This window comes from Lynx canadensis, chromosome A2, assembly GCF_007474595.2.
Source record: "Lynx canadensis isolate LIC74 chromosome A2, mLynCan4.pri.v2, whole genome shotgun sequence".
NCBI lineage: Eukaryota > Metazoa > Chordata > Mammalia > Carnivora > Felidae > Lynx > Lynx canadensis.
The window spans coordinates 135,016,525-135,029,476 of NC_044304.2; the positions used below are offsets into that span (position 1 = coordinate 135,016,525).

The following is a 12,952-nucleotide window of genomic DNA, read 5'->3' on the forward strand; positions in this document are numbered from 1 at the left end:
ACTATCCACTTATAGAGTTTTCACCTACAGTTTTATGATGGCATTTTTAAAAATCTTAGAGTTTAATGGTTGGTTTTTAGTGGGGGCCAGAAATGTCATGTGGCCTGTGCTACATTCCTCTCCTTCCCTCCCAGTAGGTTCCCCTTGTACTCTTCCCATCAACAAGAGCTATGCATGCTCTGCTTTATTGCCTCCATGGTCAGCAATCACTCAGAATCTCTGCAGGCAACACAGATCCTGTTAGGACAGCCCTGACTATTCGAGTCCTTGCTGCGACCCCACATCAGGTGACTGTGACCACTACCTGTTGGTCATGTTGATTCTTTGAAGCAATATAGAACAGCTAGTGGCCCTTACTGCAGCCCTTATGATAGCTTAGTAAATATTTAAAGATAAAATAATGTGCCCTTCATCCCAGGTCTTCTCCTCATTAGCAGAATACCCCCCATCTCTTCACGTGAAGGGCTTTGAAATCCCTTCACCGTCTAGGTTACTTACCCGTGAGGTTATTCCATTTTGCCTGTTATTAATAAACTGACACATCTCAAAGATTTCCAAACTCTTGTGTTAATATTGCCATTGTCTGTGAATTCACTAATTGATTAATTGCAAAAGAATTACCCACATAATTACCTGCCATGACCTAGCTACTGGAATCTCTGCAGAATTTTATGCCATTCTACCTTATTTAATTAACTCTGTCCCCAAAATAAACATGTTTGCTTATAAAATGGACATTAGGGAGTGATTACTTTTGTCACATACTAATTTTTTGCTTTATGAAATATTCTTTTCCTTAGTAAAGCATCTTCAGTGCATTTAAAGAACCATTCAAATCTAACTTCCCAGGAACTCCTCAAACAAATAGAACAAGCCATTTTATTTTAATACAGTTCTTCATAAGGATTCTCTGAAGTAGGTTGGAGTTGTCCTCTCCTACAGTTGGGGAAACTGAGCATTGGGAGACTGTTTTAGTTTTGTTTTGTTGTTAATTCTTGCTCAAATCAATGGAAACTATAAGCCCTCAGCCAGTGATGGCATTACTTGGCCTGTGTGAACACAAGCACCCTGTGTAACAAGATACATGCTACCTAGTATGGAACTGATTTTAGAAAGACAGAAAAGTATTTGTGGCATACTTTATAGTAAACAAAATAAAAACTGTTTGGCCTTCATGTCAGTTCACTTTTGTTCTCTGTTTATTTGCTGGAATCTCACTATTTGACCTTGGGAATCTAAGCCATAAGACTAGCTTACAGGCAAAATGCTCATACATTGAGGGTCTTTTGGTATAAAAGGAACCCAGTACCATGCACTGGGTTCATGTGGCCATGCACCTTTTTTAGATCCTACCCTGTAGCCATCAATGCCATAGCAAGGGTTCAGTGTTCTCATCCCTAGTGCTGACCTGTGCTCAACCTGGTACACCAAGGCTTAAGAAAAAAAAGATGTAACTGGTAAAGCCTTTGATGTCTCAAATCCCATAAGGCTCCTTTCATGACGATCTCAGTTCGTTACAGAAATCATCAGCTTTGTGTTATAAGACTGATTGTAAAATAGAGAAATGAACTCATTTGGAGCTTTCTGTCATCTCTGTCTATCCCGTTGCACAGCCTCTGTTCCACACCAACCAAATGCTGATTTATTAGATTCTGATAACATATGTTCACATTATTTGTTACAACAGCCCGTCCCACCCTCCACTAAAACTTGGCTCACGCTTTGCAAAATTCCTTTGTTGCAAATGGACAAACTCACCATACCAGGGCCCTTGTGTTGAGCTTTGTTTATGTTGTGTACCTGGCAACAGACATGATGTTCTTATTCATTATTCATGGAAAAAGAGCCTCATTAGTGGCAGGACACATACTGTTGCTGAGATGCCTTGTTAGGGGTTTTGAGTTCAGCAGTTGTCAATAGACTGCAGATGACCTAACCCCGACTGAATTCTGGAGGGTGTTTTGGTGCGGACTTGGCTCAGGCCTCAGTCATTTACAGTAGAAATATAATGAAGTGGCTGCTGAAGTTACTGTTCTTGTAGAACGAGCTGCAACCACACAAGACTTTTAAAAAACATGCCTCTTGTTCCTCACCCCATACCATAAAATGGGCTGTTTCAAGTTCATCCCTCCTGCTTTTCCAGGAGACCCAGAGGATCTTGACTGAATTGTTGCCTCATTTTCTGGCCCTGTACAAGGTGTGGGTGCTTTAGAGGGCTTGGAGTACAGACAGCAGTTAGGGGCGCCCTGTTCTTCGCCCTGGTTCAGATGTCATCAGTCTAATCTATGAGATGCTGGAGACAGCACTTTGAATCTCAGCCTCTCCATGCCTGTTCACAGAGCCACACCCAGAGCAATAGGATTATATGTTATCTTTGCAAGTTGGAATGCTCTTGTTGGGTAGCTGTTTCTTGGATGGTTTATGGGTACAGTCCTTCTTTATTACTTTTGCTCAGTGGCCGAATTTTTTAAAGAGTGCGTTGGGAAGTTATGACATAGTGGGGTTTGTACTGCTGTTCTGACCTTTGCAAAAGGATTTAGAAGTATGGCAAGGTGCAAGGGGAAACCAACATGTTCAAAGAAAGGAGGAAGGTAGCATGTATCCCTTTGCTTCAGTCTTTTTGTTCTTCATCTTTAAAACAATTTTTTTTGCCTTTGAGTTTTAAAAGTGACATTGACAAACTCCATTTGCAGTGAAGCACATGGATCCCTTGGAGGATTACCGGTTACTTGTTCATACCTCTCTGTAATCTGCCGTCTAATTTTGATTCTGCCCTTTAGATATCTTCTCATGTTATGTTATTCCAGCCATTAGTCTGAAGTGCTGTCTTGCTATCCTTAGGAGTTTTCATACTCTTTTCAATTTGCTAACTCACATTATGGGTGGGCAGTTTTTATCCAGGTGGTTGATCCTGCTCTTAGAGTCCTTCATACAATGACTAAAATAACTGTGGCAACAGCTAGTATTTATTGAGTTCTTACATTGTGTCAGGGTCAGACATGATTCTAAGCTCTATGCAGATAAACTCATTTATTCTTACCACAAGCATAGGAGGTAGATACTATTATTAGCCCCATTTTATAGCTGTGGTAACTGGAACAGAGAGAAGTTAAGTAACTTGTTCAGATGCAGAGCCTAAGATGTTCAAGTAAAGCCATGGAGATGTTATATGGTGAGAGAAAAGAGATAAACTGAGGTCAGTCTTTGTTCAGTAAGATATGAATTTCATGAAGAAAGGAAATCCAGGATAAAAAGAGGTGGTCTGACTCTAGGCCCTTGGTCTTAGCCATCTTGCTTCCACTGTCTCTGCTGTTGGCAGTATTTTTTATTTTTATTTTTTATTAACACCACTCTTATTGTTATTATTAGCTATAGTTTAATTAATTTAACATTGAGGACTTACAATGTGCCAAGCACATTATACACGTTCCTCTAATATAATAATAATGTTACCTATAACATCATGCACATTACCTATAGCCCTCAATAACCTGCAAGGAGGTAGTTATTCCATGTTAGCAGATGCAGAAACTGAGGCTTGTGGATTTAAGTAACTTTCAAGATCACATTCTTTGAAAACTGCAGAACTGGAATTCAAATCCAGGTCTCTCTGGCTCTAAAAGCCCATGTGTTTTTCATAAATGTAAGCTTTGCTGAAATGACTTGCTCTGCTTCTCTTACTACTTTTAGAAAGGCATGAATTAAGTGGGCTGGAGCCACGGTGCAGAATTTCAGTGATGCCAAAGTGTCTTTTAAGATTCTTTAAGAACATGGTATATCTCTATTTGCTTGTCTTTCTGAAATTCTCTTCAAAATCTGGCTTTCTATTTTCAGTCACCTTGTGCCTGATTTCTTTAGTCACAAAGATTTGATGTATGGCGTTCATTTAATTGGAGATTTATCAACTTTTTTTTTTTTAGTCATACATTAGCTATAAACACAGGAATGTTTTTAAGATCATTAAGTCATCAGAACTTCTTTCAGAACAATTGAGAAAGTTGTTACAAGCTTTGGGTTGCCTTTCAAAGGTGCTTATAGACCACCTATGTTGAAAACCTAAGTCTCAAAGATTAGGGTGGCAATGTAGAAAAGAATTCATGCATTTTTTATTCATTATCACTTGTGCATTTCAATTTTAGAAGAATCTTATAGAACAACTGAATGTGAACTTGAGTGCTATAAGATACCTTCGGGAGTGTCTAGTTTTGTCTGTCTCTAGTCAGCGGTCCTTGGGGACACAAAAGGCAGTCACAGATGATGATGAAGAGAACTTGCCCGGTGCCAGCCTGCTGAGATCAAGCCCTAGCTCTGCCTTTCACTAGCTGAGTGAACTTCGGCAAATTACTTAGTCTTCTAAGCCTTGGTTTCCTTCTCTGGAAATGGAATCAAGGCTTAGAAAGGCTGAGTAACTTGCTCAAGATCACACAGCTGGGAATTTGTTGTGAAGATTAAAATAGTTAAACCATGTTAAATGTTTAGAACAGTGTGGGGTACACATTAAGTATTCAATAATTCTTAACCATTGTAAAGAGCCAGGATCACCACTCCTGAACTTCACCACTGTTCTCCATCAGTTTTGTTCAAAAGGAGAACCATATATAAAATGTTAGTTAAAATGAGGGAATAAGAGCCCCGTCTTGTGCCCCCCGAAAAGGCAGTGTTGTGGCCTACTATTAAAATTAATTATGGATCTAGTAGGACAGGTAGGTAGATAGATATTTGATAAGAATGGAAATGTTTAGTTTTATCTACTGATAATCCTTAAGCTTTTGGAAAGCCGATAAAAAAAAGTGCCAGGAATTTCACTCTGATCAAAAGACAAATTGTTTCAGCCTTGGGGCAATTTGCACCAATGGAAATACAAATCCAAGTTCTTCTGGATATTTACTCCATTAGATCATTCAGTGATTGCCCTAAATTTGGGGACAGAAATTTCCCTGTGAGGGACAACTGGTCTTTTATATAGTCATGAATGTTATATAAATGCAACAACTGTATCAAGACCATTTTTACTGGTGCCATCGAGCCCATCCTAAATTAGCACTATTATCTGCTATCTGGTAATGTGCAGAGGGTATACTTTTAAGATCAGGACATGTTTCTAACACTGGGGGAAATACTTTCATCTCAGTAGATTGAAAACAGAGGTTCTAAAGAAAGCACTGGGGAATTACTCTATGTTGAGACTATTCAGAGAATAAGCTTTTTGCTGATACTGTTTTGCAGAGTCAGCGTGTAGTTATAAGCAAAATTTCGTAAACTTTGTTCATTGCCCAAGGCCTTACAACTAACACAAGCTACTCAACTATCATAACAGATCCTTTGAAGTAGTCACTGGATACTCTCTCTTTGCATGAGGCTATCTTCCATTTATGTTTAAGGAATGGGCAAGAATAAGAGGGATTTGAGATGCCAGGAAGACCAGTCAGTAAAATCTGTATTTAGGCCATCAGTGTCAGGCTTTGAGCGTCAGGCAGTCCAGACCTCCAAAACAGTGCTTTTCAGTCAAGTGTATAGTTGTGAGTTTTGATGCCATAGGCACAACAGCTTCTGAGATGTATCTACTACAAAATTAAACTGTATTCAAGAAAGAAGGTTTGAAATGCAATCAGTCCCTAGTGACAGACTGTAAGCCCAGTCTGGCTCCCTTTCCTGGGCTGGCTCTTATGGAAAAGGTCAAGATACCAAGGCAAGTGTTGAAGAGCATCCTTGTGTAAAAGATGGGCAAATGAATCACATAGCTGCTTCATTGGAGGGGAAAAAAATATATATATATATATATATATATATATATATATATATATATATATATATATCAGCACTGATACCATGGGCTATGGTTTCAGGCTGGTAAGCATGAATCACTGAGAAATGATGGCCTTTTATAGCTTTGTACGGGGTGTCCTGCTGACTTGGAAACCAAAAGGTAGATCTGTCAAGTGGACTAGGCCTTTGAAGTTAGCAAATGATTGTCTGTCATATTATAGGCAATGAGCAGGAGTTCTAATGATAGGTATTATTTCAATAAAGACTGTATGCATGGGAAATTTCTGTTGTCTCTGATGATGGAAGATTTTTTATGAATGCATACATATGTAATTCACATAGTTGGCACTCAAACAAACCCTCTAAATTTATACTGGCTTTCATAACCCTATTGCCTCGTTATCGTAATTTACCAAGGTAACATCCCTCCCCAGCCGGCCGTTACCATCCCATAAACTGCCGTGCTGGACTCCAGGGCACTAGCCACAGAAGGGCTCTCTGACACAGACCTTCTGGGGTAATCCAATCCAAAAGTTGCAAATAACATCTGGTGTTTGACTTTATAGCATGAGATGAATTTTTCTGGGTGTAGTTGAGTCTGTGTTGCCTGCCCCTCCCCCTGCCCCAAATTACTAAGGTCATGTAGTATTTCCCTGATTGAATCATTGAACTCCCAGGTGGCATTTCTTTTTGAGGTTCTGGTATAGCAATCCTTTTTATTTTTTCAGTGAAGCTTTTCCCTTTGGTTGAAAGGGGACCTTGGATTGGCTTTTTAAAGGTGGGACAAAAAGACCTCAGACTGTCTTAAACCAAACCAAAACAAAACAAAACAAAAAACTAAGGACAGAATTCCACATTTCTGTTCTTTTCTTTGTATCATATCATGTACAGAAGTAAACTCAGAAATTTTACTGAAGAAAGCCACATGAAGGACAGCATCACATAATGGGTTAGTCATAATACATCTCATCCAAAAATAGGTTAGGAAAGGGAAATGGGCTGCATTTTTATTTGTTTTTAATTTTTGTTTGTTTGGTCATTCAGTTTATGGCTCCAAAAGTGTCTGTCAGGACCAAATGTGTGGATTAATGTAAACTTCCAGTGTATCAATATGTTGCCTGACCAGGAAAAGGGTTGTTGTTGTTGTTTATTTATTTTATTTATTTTGAGAGAGAGAGAGAGTACAAGTGAGTGGGGGACAGGCAGAGAATGAGGGAGAGAGAATCCCATGCAGGCTCCACACTGTCAGCTCAGAACCCAACACGGGGCTTGACCCCATGAACCATGAGATCATTACCTGAGCCAAAGTTGGACGCTTAACCGACTAAGCCACCCAGGTACCCCAGGGATACTTTATATTCCATAATCTTAAATGACTATAGAGAGTAATTAGGGTTTTTTTTTTCAAATTAATTCAGCAAAGCTGCATCAGATTCTTATATTGAAAATATTAATTTTTAGGTGCTTTCAGATTCAGAGATGAGTATAACCTATTCTGTGTTGCCAAGAAGCTTTCAGTCTGGTGGAGAAAGATGTAAAGAAACCCAAACCAAAAACAACCACAGTAAATTGAGGTGAGATGTATCAGTGCTCAGTAAATCTGTTTGAAACATGCTGTAGAGGTACAGAGAAAGAAACCCTTTGAGAGCAAGCCCCGTGTTCTCTTCCCAGACACTCGTGTGTGAGGGTAGACATTCAGAACAGCTGTAGTGAACGAATGACTTGTTAGTTGGAGATGCCCTATGATGTAGTGTCCTCATTTGTGAGGTGCTGTGGGACTTACTTATGCTGTCTGCTACCCTTGAAAACATTGTTTTAGAATTATAGATATGAAACTGACCCTCCACTGACCTAGCTCATGCATAGGAACAGTAGTGATCCTTTTAAAATTACATCTTATTATTATTGTAGATGAACAAAAGGAAATTAGGTCAAAAAGATGATCACTGAAAAAACTGTTCTATCTAAAGTTTTGCCCCATGGGTTTTCTGAGACACGTCAGATTGACAGTTTTACTCATAATTACATAAATTTCTCCCAAGATTATTACACTGAATTTCAAGTTTGATATTATGAGCATTTATGACTTTTGAAAACTTAAGAGTCATTCTCCCTGAGATGACCTTTTCTTTCAGTGGCCTCATTCCCATACAGGGTCCTAGGGAGCCAGAAGAGGTGTGGTTTGCCTTCCCTGTTTTTGGCCAAAAAACCCTTCTACTTTCCTTCAACCTTGTCAGCTTGTACTCTTGCTTTCTTCCTGCCTCACTTTTTAATTCCACTGCTGTTTCAAATAGACATCTAGATTTAGAACACCAGTACCGTTTCACCCATTTTGCTAAAACTGCAGAAGCAGTGATAAATGCAGTACACATGTTGAGAAATAACAAGTTTCTGGCGCCCTCCTTAAACACCCATCAGTACTGACACTTTTGGCTTCCAGAAGCTAAATTAGGTCTAAATGTTTACATATCAAAGGGAGCTAATATCAGGTGATTTGAGATGTTAGTATATTAACCTAAGATTTCATTCAGCAAACACAGAACCACCAGCTATGTTTTAGGCAGTGTTTTGGATTGTGGGTACAAAGTGATGAAGAAACAGTTTTATTCCTGAAACTCACCATGTAAGTAGGAGAGGGGAGTAAGAAAACAGTTGCTGTGAAGACTGCAAGGGAAGCCTTCCTGGTGGAGGTGGAGTCTGAATTGAGCCAGACAGTGAAAATACTAGAGACAAAGAGCTCATGGAAAGGTTCAGGAGCAAGATTGACCCAGCCTGCATGGAGTACTCCATGTATCCTATAAAGCAGAGGGATGGTGGAAGGCTACAGCAAAGGGCTGAATATGCTTTGGGCAAGTTAGGTAGGGACCAGATCTCACAGAGCTTTGGACCTAATTCTATAGGCCCTGGAGAGAGACCATGCATGAGGCAATCTCAGCAGAGATGGTCTCCAGTCTGACCTCAAAGTGGAGAGAGTGGCACAGTGGATTCATACTATTTTTTTGACTTGAGGTGGTTGAGGGATGAGCACATGATGTTAGAAGCACTAGAGGGAGTGGAAACACATGGTGTTAGAAGACATCAGGGAGTAAAAAGCCACTGAAGAGCACCGGTGAGGTGGTTTCAGATGCTGCAAAGAAGCAGGATTCTATCAGGGAGATATTTGCTCAGTTTTTCAACCAATCAGTGTAAAAGAGTTTATTAGAGTTTGGTTTTTAATCTTTAAACAACTAATGGGAATCCCAGTACAGAAACTTTTTTATTTCCTGGGTTATTAAAACTTATTATTTTAAGCTATAACCATTTAATTTCATTTGCTTTCTGGTGATGTCTTAACTGCAGGAAATTGAGGCCTATGTAGACCTAGCATATACCTTGGATAATCTGTTGGGGGGGGGGTGTAACTAAGACACAGTTAGAGCCTGCCAAGACTCATACAGCCCATTAACATCAGGTAACTTCTGCTGAGTCATAACAATGACACGGGGAGAAAAAATGTGGAATGGGGAACAGGTGTGAGTGTCCACCTAGTCCTTAAAGGTTGTGAATTTAGAGAGTGCAGTACAGGATGTGAATGCCTGTGTGTGTGGATCTACAAGTCTCAGTTGCCAAAAGCAGAGCATCCTATAAATCCGCGCTTTGCTGACACTTCAGTTAGTACTAAAGTGGTCAAAGCCTAAGAGTAATTAATATGCTGAATTTAATTTTTACCAAAATGGAAGAACCTTAAGAGAAGGAGATCGTGTTGTCTTCTTATAGCTCACAGTCGTAAAAGTAGGGAGCATTAGACAGATTTCCTGAATCTAAAAACAAACAAGTAGCAACAAAAGCCAAAAGCTATGCCCTTTTTTAAGTTAGAGGAAAGATAAATATAAACCCCTAACTTGAGACTCAATAAACAACTTTGTGCTGACACCATTTGGCAAAGGAAGACACAGAGAGTTTTAAGTGGAGAGTGGTTCAAGAAGGATGGGAGAATCTACAAGATGACATTATAGGTATTCCCAACTGGAAGAAAATGTAAAGGAGAACAAATGATTAAAGTATATGAAAGGTCAGAATGACAAATAGTTAAAGTGGGGTAGAGCTTGTAAGCAGGTATTGAAGGTGGCTAAAGTTCAGAGGAGGCAAAAGTCTCAAGACTTTCTTTGTGAGGCTGTTTTCTGAGCAAAATGATGCAGAAAGTATAAGGATGATAAGGGGAGTACACGCAAGCATCACAGTGGCAGTATGGGGTGGTGACAAGAACCTGCTATTGTGAGACCAGTTCTGTTACTAATTAGTAAGTAAGCTCATAAGCATTTCACTTAGCTTCTCTGGTCCTGTATTTCTTCATCTGTAAAATAAAAGATTTTATTGACCTTCACAGTTGTGTGCTGTTGTCCAATTCTTTGATCTATCCTGTAGTTCTCCTATTTGGAGAAGACAGTAATGTGTTTATAAGTTGATGAGAATATGCCTTTATTCACTCCTATATTCTGTTTGCCCTCAATAATTGTGATTCTCTTTTTGTTTTTTTAGAATTTCAGCGAATAAGTCAATACCAGTAAAATTCTAGGAGATGACTATATGTGGTTTATTAACATTTAGGAAAGAAAGAGGTGATTGAAGATCTAACATGGAATTACGAAGGAAGTTGTGCTAAATAAAAACAGACAAGATAGTGGATGTGAGGATATTTGTGGTCTATACAGTAACATTTAAATGTTTCTTATTAATTTAAATGGCCATTTTCTACATATTTCTGAATTAGAAGAATGCCATAGACATATCCTTATTTAATTAAAACATTTGATAATGTTTTGAATGCTACCTTTTTAGGTAATGTGGAGCAATGTAGTCATAATACCTATTGTATCTTTAATGTTTATTTATTTTTGAGACAGAGACAGAGCATGAGTGGGGGAGGGGCAAAAAGAGAGAAGGAGACACAGAATCTGAAGCAGGCTCCAGGCTCTGAGCTGTCAGCATAGAGCCCGATGCGGGATTTGAACTCACGGATCGTGAGATCATGACCCGAGCCTAAGTCAGACACTTAACTGACTGAGCCACCCAGGCACCCCAATACCTATTGTATCTTTAAGAAATGGTATGATTTAATGGTATGAGTGGTATATATAATATCTATTATAGCCATTAATAAATGGTATGATTTAATGGTTTAAGTGGCATATATAATACCTATTATTACCATTAATAAATGGTTGCACATTCATCATTGCAGACCATTGCAGATTTAGGGTGATCTCTAGAATGTCATTCCTGGTTCCTTTCCTTGGTATTGCCATGGTCAGTATTTTTATAAATCAGACCTCGTAGACAACGTGGCACAGTTCAAAATCATGTGCTGTGGGGACAGCTCATATTTGTTTTAACTATGTGATACTGGCATATTTCTTAACCATTATATGTCTCGCTTTTCCCATCTGTAAAAGAGGGCTAGCAGTTAAGTCCTATCTCAGAGGGTTGCTCTGAGGATTAGGCAGAATAATGTGTATAAGTGATTAACACCAGCGCCTGGCATTTAATAGGCCGTTGATAAATGTTAGCAGCAATTTTGATGATGATAACAATCATATGGGGAGGAAGGTATGCCTATGGATTGTATGGCACAAAGCTGTGGTTGGTAGCTTGAGTCAGAATGATGACTAATAGGCTGGAATGATATTCTGAAACTATTAATTAAAACTCAATGGTTTAGATTTCATTTTAAGATTTAAAATGTAATAGAATCAAATATGAAATCCTGCTTATAGGTTCATAAATTTTCATGGTTTCAGTAAAAGAGAAAAGATTTGGCTTTGGCTGAAATTAATTTGATAGAACCTGGATGGTTTTGTTGACTACACAATCACAGGAACAAATGAGGACTTCCAGCTGCCCCACACCAGGGTCATCCTAGCTGTTATTTAGAGAGGTGTTATGGCTGTACTTCCTCAAACTGTACATTTCCCTAGAACTCTGTACTGGTCAGGTTTCAGGGATTTAGGGGATTATTTCCACTTCTATTTCGCATATTTTGAAATCACTCATGACTCCATAACAAAAATAAATGAGAAGTTCTGAAGAATATATCAGTTGAGGAATTAGAAGTATTTATTCTGGAAAAGATTAGGTTTAGAGGAGACATTTAAACCATTTTAATATTTGAAAGGCTGACTTGAGAAATGATCAGATTCTTTTATGTTATGGAAGGCAAAACTAGTAAGTAACTTTGGATAAGGATTTGTAGAGAGAATTGGCGGGGGGAGCAGAATGATAAAAGGCAACTGAAATGTTATGGAAGTTAGATTGAAGTAAGAGAAGACAGCTTCACATGGCCCAGGATTATAGGTTTGTTTTTTAAAAATTGTTTTTATTGAGGTATAAATTACCTATAGTAACATGCACAAATCTGAAGTGTAGAGCGGGATAACTTTTCACTTTTATATACACCTGTGTTATCACCATCCAGGATCATAGAACTTTCCATCATCTCAGAAGGTTGCCTCATGCCCTCTTCTGGCCAATAACTGCTCTCCAGCCCAGAAGTAATCATTTTTTTCTGATCTCTGTCACCATATACTAGTTTTGCAAACTTTCACACAACCACTTTGGAGCACTGTTTAACGGTTTAAACATGTGTCTGTTTTCTGACTCAGCAATTTCATTTCTAATTACCTATCTAAGAGAAATGAGTTTTACTTCCCCCCCCCCCGAAAACCTTACACAGGAATGGTCACAACAGCTTTATTCATAAGAGCCCAAACCTGGGAAACAATCCAAATAAATAGCTATTAGAAAGAAAGTAAACATGTTGTGGTATATCCACACAATGAAGTACTACTCAGCAATAGAAAAGAATAAAGTACTGATACATGCTCCACATGGATGAATCTCAGAAGCATGCTGAGTGAAAGAAACCAGACGCGAAAGAGAACATACTCTATGGTTCCAATGAAAGACTTTCATGACAATTTGATTTTGAAAACCTAAGACAGTTGGAGAAAGTTCTTTGCCTTTCAGAAAAGGACCTGTATAAAACAAAAGATGGCCAAGAAGTAGAAGGAAAATTAAACTAAAGCCGGGAGTTCAGCTTTGCTTAAGTGAGAAACATTTATTTAGCATTCCTTGTGTCTGCAATTATGCGATATCTCATTATTTTGTTTCTTTTCATGTCCTTTTTGGATTCTAATTGTTTGTTTGGATT

At 38.7% G+C, this 12,952-nt stretch overlaps 1 protein-coding gene across 6 annotated transcripts in view; it reads left to right on the forward strand.

Annotated features, from left to right (window-relative positions):
• ST7 (suppression of tumorigenicity 7) overlaps positions 1-12,952 on the forward strand; it is a 252,290-nt gene that overhangs the window by 192,070 nt on the left and 47,268 nt on the right. The window lies entirely within an intron of this gene.